Source organism: Bubalus bubalis, chromosome 2 (genome assembly GCF_019923935.1).
Source record: "Bubalus bubalis isolate 160015118507 breed Murrah chromosome 2, NDDB_SH_1, whole genome shotgun sequence".
Classification (NCBI taxonomy): domain Eukaryota; kingdom Metazoa; phylum Chordata; class Mammalia; order Artiodactyla; family Bovidae; genus Bubalus; species Bubalus bubalis.
In genome coordinates this window covers 171,533,137-171,555,973 of record NC_059158.1, presented here as the reverse complement: position 1 = coordinate 171,555,973, position 22,837 = coordinate 171,533,137, and the positions used below count along the sequence as shown (strand labels likewise).

The following is a 22,837-nucleotide window of genomic DNA, read 5'->3' as shown; positions in this document are numbered from 1 at the left end:
TTAAAGGAAGGATTAAGCCTAAAGGAAAAGAAAAAAAGAAAGTCACCTGTAGCTTTACTCTCCAGAGGTAACCACCATATATAAGACAGGATGGGCAAATTTGAGAAGGGAGCTTGTGTAAAGAGGCTGCGCAGAACCATGAGGACCCAATGTCATCTCTGAAATGAGTTCCCCGGAGGCCTTGGGGTGGCGTCGGGGGAGGCAGCCGACACCAGACTTCAGGCTGGAGCCTGCCGTTGTTCCCACAGACTAACTGGACTCCCTGGAGCCTCTCTTAAGTGATGGTCAGAGCTGACGTGCTCCTGAGGCTTTGGTCAGCATTTGTGAAGGGCCAACTATGGGCAGAGAAGCCCTGGGCAGATGGGGGAACATAGGGGAGGTGAGTTATCAAAAGACCTGGGCTCTTAGTGTAAATTCGATGTATGTCTCTTGAGTGTCTCCATAGCACATCAATGGGTAGGTCCCATTTGTCATGAGTCACTGGTTACCATGGAAAGTGGAAACAGCAGTTCCGGGCTCAGCCCTTGAGAAACGAGTGGAGGTGGAAAGGCCAGCCAGCAAGATCCCAGTCTCTCCTGGATGCAGTGTCATCTGCAGCTTGCTCTGCTCTTCTGCACAGTCAGGGTGGTAGGGGAGGTGGGGTGCGCGGCAGCATTACCAAGTGCCCAGTGCTACTCCCAGGATAGGAGTGCTGGCTCCTCTGGGGCTCGAGTCACCTCATGTCCTGACTACAGTCATACACATCCCTCCTCCTCCATGTTTAAGAGGCTGGGCCCTCTCTGCTTCCTGTCTCCTCCTCTCCCGCCATGATCCTGGGTGATGCTGAAACCCACATGGACAGCCCTCTGCGACCCTGGTGTCTCCTCCTGGTCTTTCCTACAGCTTTGGACACTCTTCTCCACCCCAGCATTTTGGTCCTGTGGTCACCTCCTCACTCCCAGGACCTCCAGGAGTGTTTCCATTTCTGGAAGTGGGAGCTCTTGACCATGATTGCCTCCTTCCAGCTCTGTTGCTCTATAAGTCATGGTTATTCTTTAAACATGTCTAACCTTCCCGGTTCTCAGCTGCTCTTCTTCCTCCCAGTCCATCAGTTGCCTCTGCTCTTCACTTCCTTTCTGAGGGTCCTAGATCCCACGGTTCATCATACACAACCCTCTCTGAAAGTATTTCTGAAGGCCAAGGCAATCACCGTTTCCTTCTCAGAAAAAAAGTTTTATTTTCTTTGGGAACTCACCAAGATGGGTATCATCAACAAAGCTGCATTTGTCCACCCTTCCTTTTGTTAAAGTATCTGCTCAGGAAATATAATGTATGCAGCACTTCACATCCACTGTTCTGTAGACAGATGGCATTTCCAAATGAGTCCTGATGTCCAGGAGCCCATCTCATTTCATACACTTCTCAGTGTCTCCTTCTTCCTCATTCTTGTCTTCTAACAGATCCACCAGGTGTTCTTTGTCCCAAGTCTTCCCTGTAGAGAGGAGCTGCCTTCTTGGAGGGTTCCCTAGTATTTGCATTATCAACTCATTTGAGGGGAATCCCTCAGTGTGTGACTCTTGGTGGGAGACCAAGCCCAGGCTCCTACTATGAATACAGAAACTGAAAGCGTTCTGGACACGGCATCACTGACATCACTGTGACCCATGACTTACACTCAGACAGCCGGAGGGTCCCACGTTGGGAGCAAGTGATGCTAAGACCCACGACCAACAGGGCAGCAGTGCTAATAGCAGCATCCCATCCAGCTGCCCCTGGGGCTCCAGTTGCCCAGCCTGCCTTGGCTTCTGCCCATTTGCTCTGCCAGGTTTTCCAAGAGCTGTTGTTATGAGCTCCCAAGAGCCTTTCAATAAATTCCTTTTCTGCTTAAGTTGGTCAGAGTTGTTTGCCATTGTTTGTAACCAAGAACCTTAACAGATCCATCCACCCCCTGCTGTGAAGGGTACAGACTCTGTTTGTTCTACTAGTGGTTGTCTACATATTCTTAAGATAAGCAGATATTATCATTGATTGTTCTAAAACCCCAAACTGCAGTCTGTAATACTTCATCATTCTCCTTCTCACTCTATTTTTAAAACACTTTTTTTTAAGAGGCAAGAATGATGAGGACAGGCTTAAGGAATTTGATCCTAGAAACACATGTACATTTTCTAAGCACTGTAGTATGCTTCTTCTGACAAAGCAATAGGGTTTAGGTGGTGAGCAAGGACTCTGGTCAGGCTGCCTGGGTTTGAATCCTGACTCAAAAGTCAGACTGGGGACTTCCGTGGTTGGTGGTCCAGTGGCTAAGATGCTTTGCTCCCCAGGAAGGGGCCTGGGTTCAATCCCTGGTCAGGGAATAAGGTTCCACATGCCACAACTAAAGATCCTGCATGCCACATCGAAGATTCCATGTACCTCAACTAAGACCCAGTGCAGTCTAATTAATTAATTAATTTAAAAAAGTCAATCTGGCATTAGGCCAAAGTCAGTCTGGATTGGAAGATACATTTCAAAGAAACGGTGTGCAACCTGCCTGCACACATGTGAGACTCGGAGGCCAACACTGACTGCTGTATCCTTCCGGTGTCCAGGCCCGTAAGTCTACGGGGTTTAGTTTGAGGATGGTGGTTACTCCATGTCTCCTTGTGTGGCCTCTTTAAGTGCAACAGCTCAGCTTCACCTTCTTTCAAGCTTCTGCACAGGCAGAAGGGGACAGTTGGGGGGCTGCTCAGGAAGAGAGGCCACGGCCCAACTTGGGGACAGTGGGGATTCAGGGAAGGCTGTACCTGGCTGGCTAAGAGTTCCCTGACTCCGGAGAGGTGGGTACAAGCTAGGACTAGACTGGAGGGCCAGGAAGCTGCTGCCAAATTTTCTGGAACATCTACAAGAGCATCTGGGATCTTCATTTTTTTTATATTTTTGGTTTTTATGGCCATGCCTTGTAGCATGCGGGATCAGTTCCCCAACCAGGAATCAAACTTGCATCCCCTGCATTGGAAGCTCGGAGTCAGGGAAGTCCCTACCTGGGATCTTTTAATCTAACATTCAAGTACCTTCATCAGCTCTAAGCAACGTGGGCCTCATTCATTCAGCTAAGTACTGAGTACCATGTGCCAGGCACTGCATAAAGCTGGTGACAGGGGGTGGGCATACAGGCACTGGAATACAAGGGTTCTGACAGCTGGAACTCTGGGGGCACAGAAGACAGGCACCTGCCCCAGTGGAGGGAGGGCTTCCAGGAGGAAGCGAAGCTGCTCAACTCTCAAAAGTCGTGGGAGAAGGGGGCTGACTGGCCCCTGAACTGTGACCAGGAAAGGGTGGAGCATCTATAGTGACATTTCCACCAGAACAGAATTCATGGGAGGAGGAGGGGGGGACCCTAAATGGAACGGTGGGAGGAATGGACACTGGACAGGCAAAAACAATAGCAAAGCTGACTGCAGTCCAAGTTCTTTGCTCTCATTCTCTGGACTCTCCCTGGCTGCTCTTCCTGGAATTTGGACTTGAAACCTTCCCTCCAGTCTGTTTCCTTGTCTGTCTGGCCTTCAGGCACAGGCAGGATTATTTTTTGTTCCCATTTTATTAAATTTGGGGAAAAAATGAATTACACAAATAATTACTTCTATTCCCCACACCTAAATTAATCACTATTAACGTTTTGCAATTTGATCTCTGTCATTTTCCGGACATATACTCTCCCTCGTCAATGAATAATATTGGGTTGGCCAGAAAGTTCCTTGGGGTTTTTCCATAGGATTTTACGGAAAAACCTAAGGAACATTTTGGCCAACCCAAAAGATTGTTTTCAATCATTTGCTTTATAAGAGAACTGCCTAGAACCATCTGGTAGAAGCTCCATGGTTATGATGGATGGATGAAGCTGACAATGCCCAAACTGTCTAAACAGTGTTACCATCACTAGAAGTGGTCACTTCAGTTCAGTTCAGTTCAGTCGCTCAGTCGTGTCCGACTCTTTGCGACCCCATGAACTGCAGCACGCCAGGCCTCCCTGTCCATCACCGACTCCCCGAGTTCACTCAAACTCATGTCCATCGAGTCAGTGATGCCATCCAGCCATCTCATCCTCTCTCGTCCCCTATTCCTCCTGCCCCCAATCCCTCCCAGCATCAGAGTCTTTTCCAATGAGTCAACTCTTCACACGAGGTGGCTAAAGTACTGGAGTTTCAGCTTTAGCATCATTCCTTCCAAAGAACATCCAGGACTGATCTCCTTTAGAATGGACTGGTTGGATCTCCTTGCAGTCCAAGGGACCCTCAAGAGTCTTCTCCAACACCACAGTTCAAAAGCATCAATTCTTCAGCGCTCAGCTTTCTTCACAGTCCAACTCTCACATCCATACATGACCACTGGAAAAACCATAGCCTTGACTAGACGGACCTTTGTTGGCAAAGTAATGTCTCTGCTTTTTCATATGCTGTCTAGGTTGGTCATAACTTTCCTTTCAAGGAGTAAGCGTCTTTTAATTTCATGGCTGCAATCACCATCTGCAGTGATTTTGGAGACCAAAAAATAAAGTCTGACACTGTTTCCACTGTTTCCCCATCTATTTCCCATGAAGTGATGGGACAAGATGCCATGATCTTCATTTTCTGAATGTTGACCTTTAAGCCAACTTTTTCACTCTCCACTTTCACTTTCATCAAGAGGCTTTTTAGTTCCTCTTCACTTTCTGCCATAAGGGTGGTGTCATCTGCATATCTGAGGTTATTGATATTTCTCCTGGCAATCTTGATTCCAGCTTGTGCTTCTTCCAGCCCAGTGTTTCTCATGATGTACTCTGCATAGAAGTTAAATAAGCAGGGTGACAATATACAGCCTTGACGTACTCCTTTTCCTATTTGGAACCAGTCTGTTGTTCCATGTCCAGTTCTAACTGTTGCTTCCTGACCTGCATATAGGTTTCTCAAGAGGCAGGTCAGGTGGTCTGGTATTCCCATCTCTTTCAGAATTTTCCACAGTTTATTGTGATCCACGGAGAAGGCAATGGCACCCCACTCCAGTACTCTTGCCCGGAAAATCCGATGGATGGAGGAGCCTGGTAGGCTGCAGTCCATGGGATCACTAAGAGTCAGACACGACTGAGAGACTTCACTTTCACTTTCCACTTTCATGCATTGGAGAAGGAAATGGCAACCCACTCCAGTGTTCTTGCCTGGAGAATCCCATGGACGGAAAAGCCTGGTAGGCTGCAGTCCATGGGGTCTCACAGAGCTGGACACGACTGAAGCGACTTAGCAGCAGTAGCAGCAGCATTGTGATCCACACAGTCAAAGGCTTTGCCATAGTCAATAAAGCAGAAATAGATGTTTTTCTGGAACTCTCTTGCTTTTTTGATGATCCAGCGGATGTTGGCAATTTGATCTCTGGTTCCTCTGCCTTTTCTAAAACCAGCTTGAACATCAGGAAGTTCACGATTCACATATTGCTGAAGCCTGGCTTGGAGAATTTTGAGCATTACTTTACTAGCGTGTGTGAGTGCAATTGTGCGGTAGTTTGAGCATTCTTTAGCATTGCCTTTCTTTGGGATTGGAATGAAAACTGACCTTTTCCAGTCCTGTGGCCACTGGTGAGTTTTTCAAATTTGCTGGCATATTGAGTGCAGCACTTTCACAGCATCATCTTTCAGGATTTGAAATAGCTCCACTGGAATTCCATCACCTCCACTAGCTTTGTTCGTAGTGATACTTTCTAAGGCCCACTTGACTTCACATTCCAGGATGTCTGGCTCTAGGTCAGTGATCACACCATCGTGATTATCTGGGTCGTGAAGATCTTTTTTGTACAGTTCTTCTGTGTATTTTTGCCACCTCTTCTTAATATCTTCTGCTTCTGTTAGGTCCATACCATTTCTGTCCTTTATCGAGCCCATCTTTGCATGAAATGTTCCCTTGGTATCTCTCATTTTCTTGGAGAGATCTCTAGTCTTTCCCATTCTGTTGTTTTCCTCTATTTCTTTGCACTGATCGCTGAAGAAGGCTTTCTTATCTCTTTTTGCTATTCTTTGGAACTCTGCATTCAGATGCTTATATCTTTCCTTTTCTCTTTTGCTTTTCGCTTCTCTTCTTTTCACAGCTATTTGTAAGGCCTCCCCAGACAGCCGTTTTGCTTTTTTGCATTTCTTTTCCATGGGGATGGTCTTGATCCCTGTCTCCTGTATAATGTCACGAACCTCATTCCATAGTTCATCAGGCACTCTATCAGATCTAGTCCCTTAAATCTATTTCTCACTTCCACTGTATAATCATAAGGGATTTGATTTAGGTCATACCTGAATGGTCTAGTGGTTTTCCCTACTTTCTTCAATTTCAGTCTGAATTTGGCAATAAGGGGTTCATGATTTGAGCCACAGTCAGCTCCCGGTCTTGTTTCACTTAACCAGTTGTTAAGTGCCTCCTGCTGCTGCTACTGCTGCTAAGTCGCTTCAGTCATGTCCGACTCTGTGCGACCCCTAGAGGGATGAAAAAGAAGTACACCAACCCTAAGTCTTGCAAAAAAAAAAACAAAACAACTCCTCCCCCTCACTCCACGGAAGCTGAAAGGAAGCCTGCAGATCTAACTGGCAGTTTACAAGATTGCTGAGGATTGTGGAGTCTGCTCAAGACACCTCAACGATGCAGGCCAAATCCAGTATAAGGACAAATTCTGTAAGAATTTGAAGAAGCCTTGGTTTCTTCAACAAATAAATGGTATTTAAAAGGGAGTTTCTGGGACTTCCCTGGTGGTATAGTGGATAGGAATCTGCCTGCCAATGCAGGAAAGCATGGGTTTGATCCCTGGTCCAGAAGGATTGCACATACCTTGGAACAACTAGGCCTGGGTACCACAACTACTGAGCCCACACGCCCAGAGCGTGTGCACAACAGGAGAAACCACCTCAAGGAGAAGCCCGTACACTGCGACGAAGAGTAGCCCCCACTTGCAGCAACAAAGACCCAAAGATAAAATAAAAGGGAGTTTCTACTAGAGGAAGAAAGACGTATCAACCAAATGTAATGCGTGGAAATGTTTGAATCCTAATTCAAACATGCTAATGGTAGAAAGGCACTTCTGAGACAGAAAACTAAACACAGACTAGATATTGCTATTGTTGTTTAGTTGCTTAGTCATGTCCAACTCTTTGTGACCCCAGACTGCAGCACCCAGGCTCCTCTATCCATGGGATTTCCCAGGCAAGAATACTGGAGTAATCCTGACAGCATGTAGCAGTATTTAATAAAGTGTTTATAGGCAAAATAATAGGATGCCTGGAATTCATATTAAAATACTCAAGCAAAAAAAATTTTAAAAGGAGAGGAAAAAAGTGGGGCAGGGAGTAGCTGAAAAAAGAGTGGCAAAAATATTGAAGTGGTTGAGGTGATGGGTAAAAGGGGATGCAGTATATATTCTACTTAATAATGTATGTTTGAAAATGTCCATAAGATTTTTTTGAACAATGTATTTGGCTGTGCCTGGTCTTAGTTGCAGCATATGGACTCTCTGTGGCATGTAGGATCTCGTTCCCTGATCAGGACTCAAACCTAGGCCATCTGCATTGGGAGGACAGAGTCTTAGTCCCTGGACCACCAGGGAATTCCCCATAATAAATTTTAAACTTGCAATAAAGACTCATTTTGTGTTTTCCTCAGTGGGATCCCTTATCTCTAGGTGAGAAAAGTGGAATTCCTAAATTTAAGGAAGGAGAATTTTCACCTCAACAAGAAATTTCCAAATTTTTCTCCAGGTGTTTGTAATGAAGGGATTCAGGATATTATACCCCAAAATAAGCCCCTTGGCAGGCTGGATATTTTAAGCCAACTGGAAAAACAGCAGTGCAGAAAGGACTCCCTGACCTTCCCCTGAAGCAGGTCATAAAACCCTCACATGAGAGGTGCCCTCCCTCTGCCCAGAGGGAAGGAGTATGTTTTCTCCAAGACTGAGGAACACCAACAGGAATCTGAACACAGAGGCCTTGCTGTTTCCGCTAGTGACACACTTATACTCCTTTCCATCCTATCACATTTTGTCACACCCTCCACTCTTCATCAAACATAGCAAAACACTCAGCTCTAAGCAATTCTTCAGGTCATTTCCTTATGAAGGCTCCTGGTCACAACAAGCTTAAATAAATCTGTATTCTTTTATCTTTTTAATCTGCCTTTTGTTACAGGGTCCTAGCTAAAAATTTTGATAGGTAGATATTTTTCCTCCTCTTACAGTAACAACTTGCCTTCTCACCAGTTTTCCCACAATCCTTAAACACTTGTTGATATTTTAATTTCTGTTAATTTGATGGATAAAATGGTATCGTATAATTGTTTTAAATGATGTTTTCCTGGTGGTTGTACCTCTTCATTCTTTTTATACTACCTACATTTCTCCTGAAACTATGTTTCATATCCTTTGCCCATTATTTCCTTGCCTCTTTCTTATTATAGTTTTTCATTTGTTGTTGTTTAGTTGCTCAGTTGTATCCAACTCTTTGTGACCCCCATGGACTGTAACCTGCCAGGATCCTTTGTCCATGGGATTTCCCAAGCAGATATCCTGAAGCGGTTTGCCATTTCCTTCTCCAAGGGATCTTCCTGACCCAGGAATCAAACCAGTATCTCCTGCTTGGCAGGCAGATTCTTTACCACTGAGCCACCTGGGAAGCTCATAGTTTTGTCATATTCTGATACTCAATTTTTATTATGTTACAAGTATTGCTTCCCAATTTGTTCCTTATATTTAAAATTTTTTATGCAAGCTATCTTGCATCCAAAGTTTTAAACTGTAACGTGACCAAATCTGTCATAATTTTTTTGCCCTGTCATACTTTTGCTGTCTTGAGTGACACCCACATCCCAAGTTTTTATGCAGATGACACCACCTTTATGGCAGAAAGTGAAGAGGAACTAAAAAGCCTCTTGATGAAAGTGAAAGAGGAGAGTGAAAAAGTTGGCTTAAAACTCAACATTCAGAAAACTAAGATCATAGCATCCAGTCCCAGCACTTCATGGCAAATAGATGGGGAAACAAAGGAAATAGTGAGAGACTTTGTTTTTTTTTTTGGCTCCAAAATCACTGCAGATGGTAACTGCAGCCATGAAATTAAAAGACACTTGCTCCTTGGAAGAAAAGCTATGACCAACCTAGACAGCATATTGAAAGCAGAGACATTACTTTGCCAACAAAGGTCCGTATAGTCAAAGCTATGGTTTTTCCAGTAGTCATGTATGGGTGTGAGAGTTGGATCACAAAGAAAGCTGAGCACCGAAGAATTGATGCTTTTGAACTGTGGTGTTGGAGAAGATTCTTGAGAGTCCCTTGGACTGCAAGGAGATCCAATCAGTCCATCCTAAAGGAAATCAGTCCTGAATATTCATTGGAAGGACTGATGTTGAAGCTGAAACTCCAATACTTTGGCCACCTGATGCAAAGAATTGACTCCTTGGAAAAGACCCTGATGCTGGGAAAGATTGAAGGCAGGAGAAGGGGATAACAGAGGATGAGATGGTTGGATGGATGGCATTACTGACTCGATGGACATGAATCTGAGTAAGCTCGGGGAGTTGGTGATGGACAGGGAAGCCTGCTGTGCTATAGTCCATGGGGTCACATAGAGTTGGACAAGACTGAGCAACTGATCTGAATTGATCATGGATTTTAATAAGAATGCTTAATTTTTTGCCACCAAATGTTTATCTTACATTTTCACACATACAGTTTATCTAAAATAATATGGTATTTTATTCCTTTAGTTAGTTTGACCTTGACTTACTTGAAACACCTTGCATTTCAGAGATAAATACTATTGGTCAACATTCTTTTACTATCTTCAGTCAAGTTGTTGTTGTTGTTTAGTCACTAAGTCAAGTACCAAATCTAAAATATGTAGGCAAGTCTTTCTTCAGTTCAGTTCAGTTGCTCAGTTGTGTCCAACTCTTTGTGACCCCATGAATTGCAGCACAGGCCTCCCTGTCCATCACCAACTCCGGAGTTCACTCAAAGTCACGTCCATTGATTCAGTGATGCCATCCAGCCATCTCATCCTCTCTCGTCCCCTTCTCCTCCCCAATCCCTCCCAGCATCAGAGTCTTTTCCAATCAGTCAACTCTTTGCATGAGGTGGCCAAAGTACTGGAGTTTCAGCTTTAGCATCATTCCTTCCAAAGAACATCCAGGACTGATCTCCTTTAGAATGGACTGGTTGGATCTCCTTGCAGTCCAAGGGACTCTCAAGAGTCTTCTCCAACACCACAGTTCAAAAGAATCAGTTCTTCGGCGCTCAGCTTCTTCACAGTCCAACTCTCACATCCATACATGACCACTGGAAAAACCATAGCCTTGACTAGACGGACCTTTGTTGGCAAAGTAATGTCTCTGCTTTTAATATGCTATCTAGGTTGGTCATAACTTTCCTTCCAAGGAGTAAGTGTCTTTTAATTTCATGGCTGCAATCACCATCTGCAGTGATTTTGGAGCCCCCAAAAATAAAGTCTGACACTGTTTCCCCATCTATTTCCCATGAAATGATGGGACTGGATGCTATGATCTTAGTTTTCTGAAAGTTGAGCTTTCTTTTTCCCCTAATTTGGGACTTTCTGAAGCTAGGACAAGGGCAGGGTCCCTAATCCAGGGCCATGCCTTCTCACTCCCCAAAACACACACGTGACTCAAGGCTCTCTTTTTAAAATCCCAATGTGGGTATAATTTCTAAAATTTTGATCCGTTACTACAGGGCCTAATGGTGCAAATGACTGTTGAGAAAGCACGTATTAAAGACGGCTTAAAGAAACTAGGAGATCATATTAAGCAACTGAGGATGTAAATCAATGGCCTTGGATGAGTTCCTTAACCTCTGTGTGCCTCAATTTCCCTAAATGTAAAATGAAACCAGCTCCAATACTTTGGCCACCTGATGCGAACAGCTGACTCATTTGAAAAGACCCTGATGCTGGGAAAGATTGAGGGCAGGAGGAGAAGGGGATGACAGGATGAGATGGTTGGATGGCATCACCGACTCAATGGACATGGGTTTGGGTGGACTCTGGGAGTTGGTGATGGACAGGGAGGCCTGGCGTGCTGCGGTTCATGGGGTTGCAAAGAGTAGGAGGCGACTGAACTGAACTGAAGATTCTGAGTCACAGATTTGTTTTGAAAAGCCCATGATAAACTATATGAAAAGCAACCAGTACAATGCCTGGCACACATACAGGTATTAATGTTTTAGCTCTGATCATTACTGAAACAGAGCAGAATGCTATGGTCCTTGCCCTCCATGTCCTCTGCCTGCCTTTTGTCTGTGGAAAAACTTTAGACAAAGAATAATTTTAATCAGAAAAATGACAAAATGCAGAAACAAAGGAAAACAGTCAAGGAGACCAAATAATAATAGCTTAGTCATTAAGCAAAGTCAAGGACCTTTAGCTCCTTCTCAAGGGCTATAGATTAATATTTGAGCCACATCTTGTGAGCCATCTTATAAATACTGAAACCCCTCCACCAGCTGGAGGAAGTTAACTACATGGTGCCCATGATATAAGCTGCCACAATTTCAAGAACTGGTTTCATTGAAACAGTAACTGACCCTGGAACTAAAGATTACTTAAAACACTGAAGATGACCACGGTCAGACTAACAACCAATTCGAAGATGACTGTCTCCGTTTCTATGTGTAAGCCCCTCCTTGTCTATAAAACCTATTGCCCCCTGACTGCTTGGGGGGGCTAGTGAGGGTGGTGAGAGGGAGGTGCCCGGAGAGGTGGGAGAGGGTGGGGTATGGTACGGGGGAGGCGGTCAGCCTTTGAATGGGTATCTGCCTCCTCCTCCTCCCTGGCTTGTCAGCATCCAAAATAAAGCAAGCTTTTCTTTCCACAAACCTTGCCTCTTCATTGGCTTTTGGGCAGCAAGCAGAACCGTACTTTTGGTTACATTACTGTCACTAACTGCTTTGAAGGCAGCTTCAGACGCTGGTGGGCAGCGAGGGGAAATTCTCCAGGGTCAAGAGGCCAACTGCCAGTTTGTAGTCTCTACTCCGCCTCGCGTTAGGGCCCTGCCTCCTTCTAGGCTTGAAAATGGCGGATAATACGACCACGCCGCAGTGACTAGGTGGCTGCCCAACCGGATTAACGGACGTGAGCTCCTGGAACCTCCCCTGGCTCACCAGCCCGCGAAGAGTGGCTGTTTCTATGAGCCGTATTTGCTTTCCACAGCTCCACCAACAGTAAGTGCCTAGCTTGTGACCGCCGCCAGGTCCCCGCACGTATGGGAACCTTCGCCTACTCTACTCCGCTTACCACACGCCCTGCCGCCCTCAACGGCAGCGGCGGCGGCAACTTTGAACTCACGCCGGGTGACTGACGGACCATTCACCTGTGTAAACGGCCCGCCAAGACCAACTGGCCCCCTGCGCGCAGGCGCAGTACGTGGGTCCCCCGGGCTGGTGACCCCGCCCCCAGGCTTGCTAGCCGCCCGCCCCTCCCAGGGCGGCTGGGGAGGGGCCTAAAGGCAGCACGGGCTCTGATTGCGCAAGGCCTAGTCACGAGGGCGCCATTTTCTTCCCGGCTGTGTGCCGCTAGGGTCTAGCTTGTGGAGCGGTGCCTGGGAGTGTTCTCTCGGCTCGTCTGCAGCTGCGGTGTGCGGCAGCCTCTTCCGGGGCGTGCAGTCCCAGCTGGCCGCGCCTGAAAGCCCTCCGGGCTCAGTGGGCGGGGCCCCACACCGGCGATCGTTTTAAGGCGAGGAGAACGCGTCTGTGACTACCCTGTGCGGATTAATTTTGGAAGTGATGGTTAAGGGTCCTGGCTTGAGACTCCTGTATTTATGTTGTTAATTTTGATGGGAGTCCAGCTGGAAGCTGCTCCAGTTAACAATGAGTTCTCAAGTCTGGAGAGTTAAAGGAACTTGAAATGTAGGCTGATTTTGTTCCGCTATGGGGGCTTCCATTTGAGCAGTCGGTAATGAAGTTAACAAATTTTTAAGAACATCCAAGTTGTCTGAAAACGTGTGGTGAAGGGAGCAGAAGGAGAGGCATTCCTTTTTTATCTTGAGGAGTTTCCGTTTCTGCTGCTGCTGCTGCTAAGTCGCTTCAATCGTGTCCGACTCTGTGCGACCCCATAGACGGCAGCCCACCAGCCTCCCCCGTCCCTGGGATTCTCCAGGCAGGAACACGAGTGGGTTGCCATTTTCTTCTCCAATGCATGATAGTGAAAAGTGAAAGGGAAGTCGCTCCGTTTCTAGATGGTGGCAAAGGAGAGAGGTTTGGGAGACCTAACCTACAAACATATACCAAAAATAATCTTTGCAATGCATTTTGATATTAGCTGGTGTGAGTAAAAGATTCCGAATGAAAATAACTAGGGTGAGGCCTAACACAGATTTATTCCAAATGGAAACAACGCAAATATTAGAGGCAAGAGGTATATAGCATGAAATGTTGAAGGCCCTGTGATATGCTTGATAGTCTTGTCCTTTTTAAGCAGGAACACAGATGAAGGTGAAACTGAAGAAAATGAGTCTTTCCCCAAAGGAGATAGAAGATGGGGCGGATGAGATGTCAGAAGATAAGGACCGTGGCAGTAGAGATGAGAAATCTATATGTACAGTGTGGAGCAGAGTAACTAACATTAATTTTAACAGTCAAAATCCAGAGTAAAGCACTTAAACTGCACTATTTAATTTAAAAAGTGGTTTTATGAGCACTTCCAACTAGTTTCACAAGCCCACTGTAAACTCCGTACCAAAATCTAACAAAGTCATTTTTTAAAAATTGGAGACCACTCCAATGGCACCCCACTCCAGTACTCTTGCCTGGAAAATCCCATGGACGGAGGAGCCTGCTGGGCTCCAGTCCATGGGGTCGCTAAGAGTCGGACACAACTGAACGACTTCACTTTCACTTTTCACTTTCATGCATTGGAGAAGGAAATAGCAACCCACTCCAGTGTTCTTGCCTGGAGAATCCCAGGGACGGCGGAGCCTGATGGACTGCCATCATGGGGTCGCACAGAGCTGGACATGACTGAAGCGACTTAGCAGCAGCAGCAGCTTAGGAGCATAGATGCAAAAATTCCAAACAAAATGTTAGCAAGTTGAGCATCAGTGTTATGTAAAATGGATGATGCATTGTGACTAAGTGCGGTTTATTTGGTAAAAGTGTTATTTGTTTGAAAAGTGATAGTGATTACCTAGAGATACTGGTTTGAAAGACAGTTTCTTGGTTCTTAAAATTGCTTTCTTAAATTCCATTAGTTTGCATGCCCATCAAACATAATGTTTCCATATTTATCCTTTTGGCATGTATTTAGGTCCCTAGAATGGTCTGCTTCTGGCTAGGTGAAAGTCGCTCAGTTGTGTTCAACTCCTTGTGACGCCAAGGACTATACAGTCCATGGAATTCTCCAGGCCAGAATACTAAAGTGGGTCACCTTTCCCTTCTCCAGGGGATCTTCCCAACCCAGGGATTGAATCCAGGTCTCCTGCATTGCAGGTGAATTCTTTACTAGTTGAGCCACAAGGGAGCCTCTTCATTAATATTTGAACATAGATAGGTTAAGTTGGGTCTAGAAGAATTGAGGTGGGTGACTGGGTACACAGCTAAAGAATATTGAATGCCTCCTCTGTGCAGCCACTGTGTTAGGACTTGATACACTATCTCATTTCATCCTCACAGTGACCTTGTTAGGTAGACTGAATAGGGTTAGTGAATGGAAAGTAAATTATCCAGGGGGGAGGGGGATGGTTGAAATAGGTGAATGGGATTAGGAGGTAGAAACTACTAGTTATAAAATAAGAAAGTCACAGGGGTACAGCACAGGGAATATAGTCAATAATATTGTAATAACTTCATATGGTGTATAATCTGTAAAAATATGAAATCACTGCATTGTACTCAGATGGTAAAGAATCAGCCTGCAATACAGGAGACCTGGGTTCAGTTCCTGGGTTGGGAAGATCCCCTGGAGAAGGGCATGGCAACCTACTCCAGTATTCTTGCTTAGTGGGCTACAGTCCATGGGGTTGCAAAGAGTCAGACAGGACTGAGCAAGTAAGCACAGCAAGCACTGTGTTGTACACCTGAAACTAACATGATACTGTATGGTAATATCAATACCTCAAAAAAAAGTAAATTATCCATACACACCTTTGATTGTAATTGAAAACACATTAAATGTGTACTCAGGAGACTTCCCTGGCAGTCCAGTGGTTAATACAGGAGGTGCAGGTTTGAGCCCTGGTTGGTGAGATGATCCCACATGCCTTGTGCCCCAAAAACCAAAATACTAAAAAAAGAGAAACAATGTTGTAACAAGTTCAATAAAGACTTTTAAATGGTCCACATAAAAAAGTCTTTAAAAAAAAATATGTGTATTCATTTGCTAGTCTTTTGGTGTGGGTCACTGTTACAGGAGTTTATCTTCTCGGTATAAAGTATACCCAGAGTGTATCTTCTGCAAGGCCTTGTCTTTAAAATTTGTTGCTTTAAGGCAAAGCAAAACTGAAAAAAACAACCCAAGAAAGCAATTTGAATAGACTCCTACATCTACATTTTTACAGTTTTTTCCATTCTTTCATGGTTGCTCACCCACACCTAATTTGACTGCAGTTTTTAAGCATTATCAAGTGTGTCCAAAGCGTTCAAATTTGTTTTCCTAGATTCAATAACTTTTTGGATTAATTTGATTGGTTTATATGAAATTTATTATGTAATTGAAACTGCAATACTCTGGTCATATACAAGCTTTCAAGCAAAGATAGCTGAAGCTTATTAAAGATTATTTCTGCTCATGGGGGACAGAAATGCCCAGGTGTACTGAGTACCATGTAGTAGCCCATTAGCCATACGTGTTTTGCATCTCCCAGCTATCAAGTTAGTAACTCTTGTTTGGAATTGAGATGGTCATTTAATCCTTTCACAGACGTAGCTTGGTGTGACATAGTTAAGTGGACAAAGATAGGAGAGCAACTACTGTTCTGTGGTGTCCACAATATGGTGCATTAACTCTCTATACCAGTCAGAGCCAAAAAATTTCCTGATGAACGTAACTTTTGTTTTGAAACCCAGACTGTATTAGCTCAGAGGAAAATAGGAGTAGTCACATTATACTTTCCTTAAATTGAAATGCACGTGATATGATTCTAGACTGTTCACACTGGCAACCCTTGGTCGTTCCTCTTTAAAATGTGTTGCCTGTAACAGTTTGCTTTGATTGGTGCAGCATATGGTCCCTTTCACATGCTTTCCCCGATCCCATGTCATTCCTATGCCCGGTGAACTGGTCCTTCATCTTATGCCTATAGATTTTGTTCATAACCAGTAATGCTAATCACATCATATTATAGTTACTCATCTCTTCCTGTGATGTGGGTTCAGATCTGTATGTGTAATCAGTTATGTTTTATGTTTTGCTGGGTCTGCCATGATATCACAGATGTATGGATGGCTGAAAAAACCAGAAATTTACTTTCTTACAGTTCAGGAGGCCAGACAGCAAAGATCAAGCTGTTGGCAGATTGGTTACTTCTGTGGCACCTTTCCTTGGCATGCAGATGTCTGACCTTTGGCTGTGTTTTCACAAGGTCATCTACTGCCCATAGTTCTTCATTTTTGTATATGGTGAGTCTTCATTAAGTGTTCTGCTAAAATTTTCATCTTTAGTCATTGAGTTTTGTAATACCATGCCCGATTTTTAGTGGCTCTGGATGGGAATTGATGGTGTGATTGGGAAGCACAAGCTCCGCCTTCGGGGGCCTGGCTCTCATTCTTGTGTATGTTTCAGGTGCCAGTGTGGGGCCCTCTCTTGTGGTGTTTTGCAGAGCTCAGCATGTCTGACTCTTTGCAACGCTATGGTTGGACTGTAGGCCCCCAGGCTTCTCTGTCCATGGGATTCTCCAGGCAAGAATACTGGAGTACTCCAGAGGATCTTCTCGACTAAGGGATGGAACCTGCGTCTCCTGCATCTCCTGCATTACAGGTAGATTCTTCACTGCTGAGCCACCAAGGAAGCCCCCCTTTAGTATTTTACTTGTGTGTGGAGATTTGGGACTCCACAGGCACGTGGAGCCACTTAGACAGTAGTTGATTTGGTGTGTTTTCTTAGGCGGTATCTTGCATAGGTTTTAGAAATCTATATCCTTTCCTGTAGAGATTCTGATTTGAAAGTTTTAAGTGAAGTCCCAAGAATTCCGCCCCCCTCCCTTTTTTTTTCTTAGACAAGCATGCCAGGTGATCCTGGGGCTGGGAGCTCTTTTACTGCACAAATTCATCCTGGAGAAATCAGCGTGGATGCTAACACGTGGGCCTGAGCAGACTTTGCACTTGCTGACTCTGCAGTGTGACTGCCACCTCCTGGCCACGGGGGAGATATCTCTTTATTGTTGCTCTTCCTCTAGCTCAGTTGGTAAAGAATCCACCTGCAATGCAGGAGGCCCTGGTTTGATTCCTGGGTCGGGAAGATCTGCTGGAGAAGGAATAGGCTACCCATTCCAGTATTCTTGAGTTTCCCCTGTGGCTCACCTGGTAAAGAATCTGCCTGTAATGAGGGAGACGTGGGTTCGATCCCTGGGTTGGGAAGATCCCCTGGAGAAGGAAAAGGCTATCCACTCCAGTATTCTGGCCTGGAGAATTCCATGGACAGTCCATGGGATTGCAAAGAGTCGGACTCAACTCTCACTTTCACTTTTTCACTTTCCTCCTCCGGGTTGTTGTCCTTCAGAAGAATAGTCGGAAGATTACTACCGCTCCAGGAAATAAAATGAGAAAAAAAAAAAAGTTTCTCGGTCCTGTTTGCTGAGAAGTTAATATCACCACGCAGGAAGGGGCCAGGTTTCCAAGAGACAGGAGGCTTGCCAAGCTCAAGGACCATGAGAAGGCGGCTGAGAACTCTGGGGAGGATGAAGGTAGAAACTGTGAGTTGGATCAGTATGAGGGAGGTTAACAGACCCTTCTTGGGGCGTCCCTGCTGGTGACTGCAGTGCCATGGCACGTGGCTCTTGGAGGGCCTCTGTGGAAGTACCACCCTTGGCACCCCTGGCCGATTCCCCAGACTTGGTTTGAGGAGTCCCAGTGGACATTAGGCTTCTTCTCTCCACATGAGCAGATTCAGAGTTTTATCTTTGAATATTGTATATTATTTGTTTCTCTCTTTGTGCTTGTAAACCAAGCAGGTTAATTGTCCCCTAGATTTGACTCTCAGTGATTCTTTTATCCTAACAGCATCTGTGTAACATTTTAAATGGTATTGCTTCCAAAGCAGTAATTCTCAGCATTGGTATTAAAATACAGTGGCAGTACATTTTTAATTATTTCAAAATAAAAGGTTTAAATGACAGTGAATTTTTTTGTCTGAGATGTGTGTATATAGTCAGACTTACGAGCAGTTACTCCCAAAGATGAATTTGTTATTTTCATTCTCAGCAAGTCTGTGCAGTAGTAATTGATTAGGTGGGTTTTCATTTAGATTCTAGAAAAGAAACCTTGTGTCCTATAAGGGCCAAGGGGAGATGAGCCTTTCCCTGGGGGTGGAGGAAAATGATCAGGATCCTGAGGATGATGACAAAGGCTGAGAGGAAGAGGAAGGTCACAAAGACTGAAACCACATTGCAGGTGGATTCTTTACCAGCTGAGCCACCAGGGAAGATCCTGGTATGGACTACAGCATACCAGGCTTCCCTGCTCTTCACTATCTCCCAGAGTTTGCTTAAATTCATGCCCATTGAGTCGGTGATGCTGTGTAACCATCTCACTCTCTGTCACCCTCTTCTTTTGCTTTCAGTCTTTCCCAGCATCATACCATAGCCTGGATCCGCTCCCATGGCTTGGACCACAGAGAGTTCTGTGCTTTATTTGATGAGTTAGATGCCCAATATGGAAGCGTATTCTGCTCCACTGGACCGAAGTGGCTGAGTCGTGGTGTAGTCATAAGGCAGTTTTTGGAACTGGTGGAAGAAATTGACTTTTTGATGTCCTCTGGAGGAGAATCTGTGCCTCAGCTCACGAGCAGAGATTGGGTCAGAGACTTCGCCTTTTTGGTTGTCATTGTGACACATCTAAACATGTTGGCTATTTCTCTAGAAAGGCATTCACAGGTGCTGACACAACCCTGTAATTCAGTTGACTCATTCCTGGTGAAATTGTGTCTTTGGGAGACTCATTTGGCACAGAGCAACCTGACCCACTTTCCTATGCTGGAGTTAGTTTCTGAAAATGAAAATGATGGCCTGCACTACATTCCTCAAATTAAAGAGTTGAAGACTAAATTCCAAAAAAGGTTCTCCGATTTCACACTTTATGAGAATGAACTAATACTGTTCCGTTCCCCTTTCTCAATTAGGATTCATAATGTGAATGAAGAGCTACAAATGGAAGTTAGTGAATTGCAGTGCAGTACCAACCTGAAAGCCAAATACCACGATGTTGAGATTCCAGAATTCTACAGATATCTTGGGAATGGTTACCCTAAATATAAACACCATTGTGCAGAGATTCTGTCCATGTTTGGAAGTACTTATGTTTGTAAGCAGCTATTCTTGCTATGAAACTAAAGAAAACCTAAATGTGGCTCCCAGTTAAAGGATTCAAGGATGAATTCTCTGCTGTGTGTTGCAACACAAGGTCCACAGCCTGTTGTTGACTGACATCTTGTGGAATAAGAAAGGAATGTCAGATTTTGAATTTCAAATCTGAAGAGTAATAAATTTTGGAACTTTGAACAGTTATTTCTATTTCCAAATTATATTTTTTTTCAATGTCAAATTTAAAGTGCAATCTCTGGCATTGTATATTTGTACCTTATAGGATATAAAAATAACATTTGATTATATCCTATATCCAGTTTATTTTCTTCTATACTTCGCCTTTCTAGCACTTAGACTATTCAAATTGATAAACCTCTGCCCTAAAGGCATCCATACTTTCCTTAAAGGTACTTGTGAAGCAGGGATGTGAACCAGGGAGTCAGCTTGAAGAATAGAATGTTTAGACACCTTGTGCAACCCTGCCCATAGGAAGACAGACATACCAAACCGAACGAGGGGCTCAGGCCAGGTGTGCACCAATAGGCCTTCACCAGAGTAAATTCTCTGGGCACCACATGAGCCACAAGGTTGATTTCCAGGGGTGGGATTCCTCTTCCATTCTGCCAGGCTCTGAGAAGGCCAGAGAACCACCCTGTCGTCCAGGGAAGGAGAGGCAAATGGCATCAATGACCCTCAGGACAGCCTCCCAGCGGAGGTCCTGGCCACTAAGGAGGAGAAACTTAGCTGGACAGTCACCACGGAGCAAAGGGGGATGGAGGCTTTAGGACAGATCTAAACCCATGGCTCCAGTCTTGGCTGGGCCATCAGTGGTCTCCAGAAGTCTTCCATTTCTCTTGTCCTCATGACCCCCTCTTCTCCCCCGAAGCCAGACCGTTCTTCTCTCTCTCTCGTTTGGTAGCATCACCTACTAAATAAAGCCCTAATAGAACCCCTCCCCTCCCATCACCTATACACTCTTCGTGGGTCTGCAGCCTCCTCCCCGCTTAAGGTGCCTTCCTCCTGCCCCTGACTGATCTCCACCCCTCACTGTACCCCAGTCTCCATCCCTTGCCTTTTTAGGGCTTTCCTCCATCCTCTACCTTTCTGTATTTCTGGGATTTTTGGTGGTACTGGCTCCTTCCACCAAAATTAGACATGACCATGGAGGACTTCCCTGGTGGTCCTGTGGCTAAGACTCCACATTCCCAATGCCATGGACCCTGGTGTGGGGTCTTCTAAACTCATTCACTGTTCGTTGTGGTTCAGCTGCTAGGTCGTGTCCAACTCTTTTGTTACCCCCATGGGCTCTAGCCTGTCAGACTTCTCTGTCCATGGGATTTCCCAAGCAGGAATACTGGAGTGGATTGCCGTTTCCTCCTCCAGGGAAGGCATGGTCTCTAAGAGTTATTTGTACACCCACGTTCACAATAACTAAAATCCAAGTGTCTCTCAATGGATTGATGAATAAGCAAAATGTGGTTTATACATACGATGGAATATTAGTCATCCTTAAAAAAGGAAGAAAATTCTGACACATACTACAAATTGATGAACCTGAGAACATTATGCTAAGTGAAATAAACCAGACTCAAAAAAAAAAAGAAAAACCCAGTATGATTTTACTTATTTGAGATGCTTAGAGTAGTCAAAAATCATAGAAGCAGGAAGTTGAACAGTGATTGCCAGGTCTGTGGGGCGGGAGGCTGGGAAGTTCTTGTTTCATGGGTATAGAGTTTCAGCTTTATAAGATGAAAAGAGTTCTGTGGATAGATGGTAGTGATAATTGCATAACATTATGAACATATTTTATAACATCGAACTGTGCACTGAAAAAAATTAGGACGGTAAACTTTGTTGTGTGTATTTTACCACATACACAAAAAAAAATCGAAGGAAGAAACTCCCAAACTTCTCACCTAACATGGGACCACAGAGCCCCATGTAATAGGGGCTCCCCTGTCTCTCTGACCTCCACTTCACTCCCCACGGCTCAGCTTTCTTTATAGTCCAACTCTCACATCCATACATGACCACTGGAAAAACCGTAATGTTGACGAGACGGACCTTTGTTGGCAGAGTAATGTCTCTGCTTTTTAATGTGCTGACACTGTTATTACCAGGGTATTTGCCAAGTGGTGGTTTTCAGGTTTCCTCATTTTACATTTATGGGTTAGAGTCTACCATGAGAAAGGATTTTTCCTCCACCCTCCTTTATTTTATTTATTTTTTACTCTATTTTTTTTAGCCACACCACTCGGCTTGTGGGACTCTTAGTTCCCTGACCAGGGATTGAACCTGGGCCCTCACAGTGAAAGCATGGAGTCCTAACCACTGGACTGCCAGGGAATTCTGCTGCCTTTATTTATTTATTTCTTCACTCATTCAAATATTTATATTGATGTGGATCCGCAGATTCTTATTTTATTCTGTAGGTTCTTATTCTATGGATTATCATCCATTACTATCATTGTTTTGTCTGTTGTATTGTCCCTGGTTTGGCATGGGGACGGGACATTCAGGTTGCCTCCTTGGGTCTACTGACACGTCTCAGTATGCCCCCCATTATTCTTTGAGCTCTTCCTTCCCTTCCGACCCCATAAGTTGTTGGAGGCTCATCTTATACTTTCCTTGCCACAGCCCTAGAAATAGCCATTTCTCCGAGGAGTCTTGGTGCCTGTTATTGGAGAATGGCGTTAGACGCCAAGATCTAGGAGCTGGGTGAGTTCACTGGTGTTGGGCAATATGAGTTTCAACCCATCTCAGTGGTCAGAGTTAGGAAGCATATATGCACACACATTCTCATCCAAAGCTATTTCTATATCTTATCAATATATATTTTTGAAAACCATGAGTTCACACTGGGGCCCCCAGTTCCAGTTCAACACCATGGTGTTCATTTTAGCCTACCCTCATTCCTTCTTTCCTCTTTTTATTTGGCTATGCTGGGTCTTCATTGCTTTGCATGGCTTCCTCTTGCTGCTTTCAGCAGGCGCTCTTCTTGCGGTGCGAGGGCTTCTTGCTGTGGTGGCTTCTCTTGTGAAGCACACGTAGCTCCAGGTGCATGGGCTTCAGCAGTAGCAGTGTGTGTGCTTGGAGCTTGTGGCTCGAGGACTCTAGAGCTTGGGTGCAATGGTTGTGGCACATGGGCTTAGCTGCTCCAAAGCATGCAGGATCTTAGTTCCCGGACCAGGGATCGAACCTGTGTCCTCTACCTTGGCAGGTGGATTCTTTATCTACTGTACCACCAGGGAGGTCCCTTCTTCCTTATTTCTAACTTGTTTCTTTGACAGTGAGAAATCTGGCTTTTATTAGTCACCATGTATTTACTTACTTGCTTAGTGCTAAAATACACATAAGCAGTTTCT

At 44.8% G+C, this 22,837-nt stretch overlaps 1 long non-coding RNA gene and 1 other non-coding gene across 4 annotated transcripts; one reads left to right on the top strand and one right to left on the bottom strand.

Annotated features, from left to right (window-relative positions):
* Positions 1–11,806: 11,806 nt before the first annotated feature.
* On the top strand, positions 11,807–19,724 carry LOC102400360. 3 transcript variants are annotated; one of them, XR_006548983.2, is made up of 4 exons: positions 11,807–12,183; positions 16,431–16,572; positions 17,672–17,855; positions 18,731–19,724. It is a non-coding gene; the product is annotated as an uncharacterized LOC102400360 (long non-coding RNA). The 3 variants fall into 3 exon arrangements; XR_006548984.2 differs by lacking the exon at positions 11,807–12,183 and adding an exon at positions 12,498–12,867; XR_003107281.3 differs by lacking the exon at positions 17,672–17,855.
* Positions 19,725–21,746: 2,022 nt separating this feature from the next.
* TRNAE-UUC lies at positions 21,747–21,818 on the bottom strand. The gene has a single exon. It is a non-coding gene; the product is annotated as a tRNA-Glu (tRNA).
* Between the last annotated feature and the right edge of the window lie 1,019 nt (positions 21,819–22,837).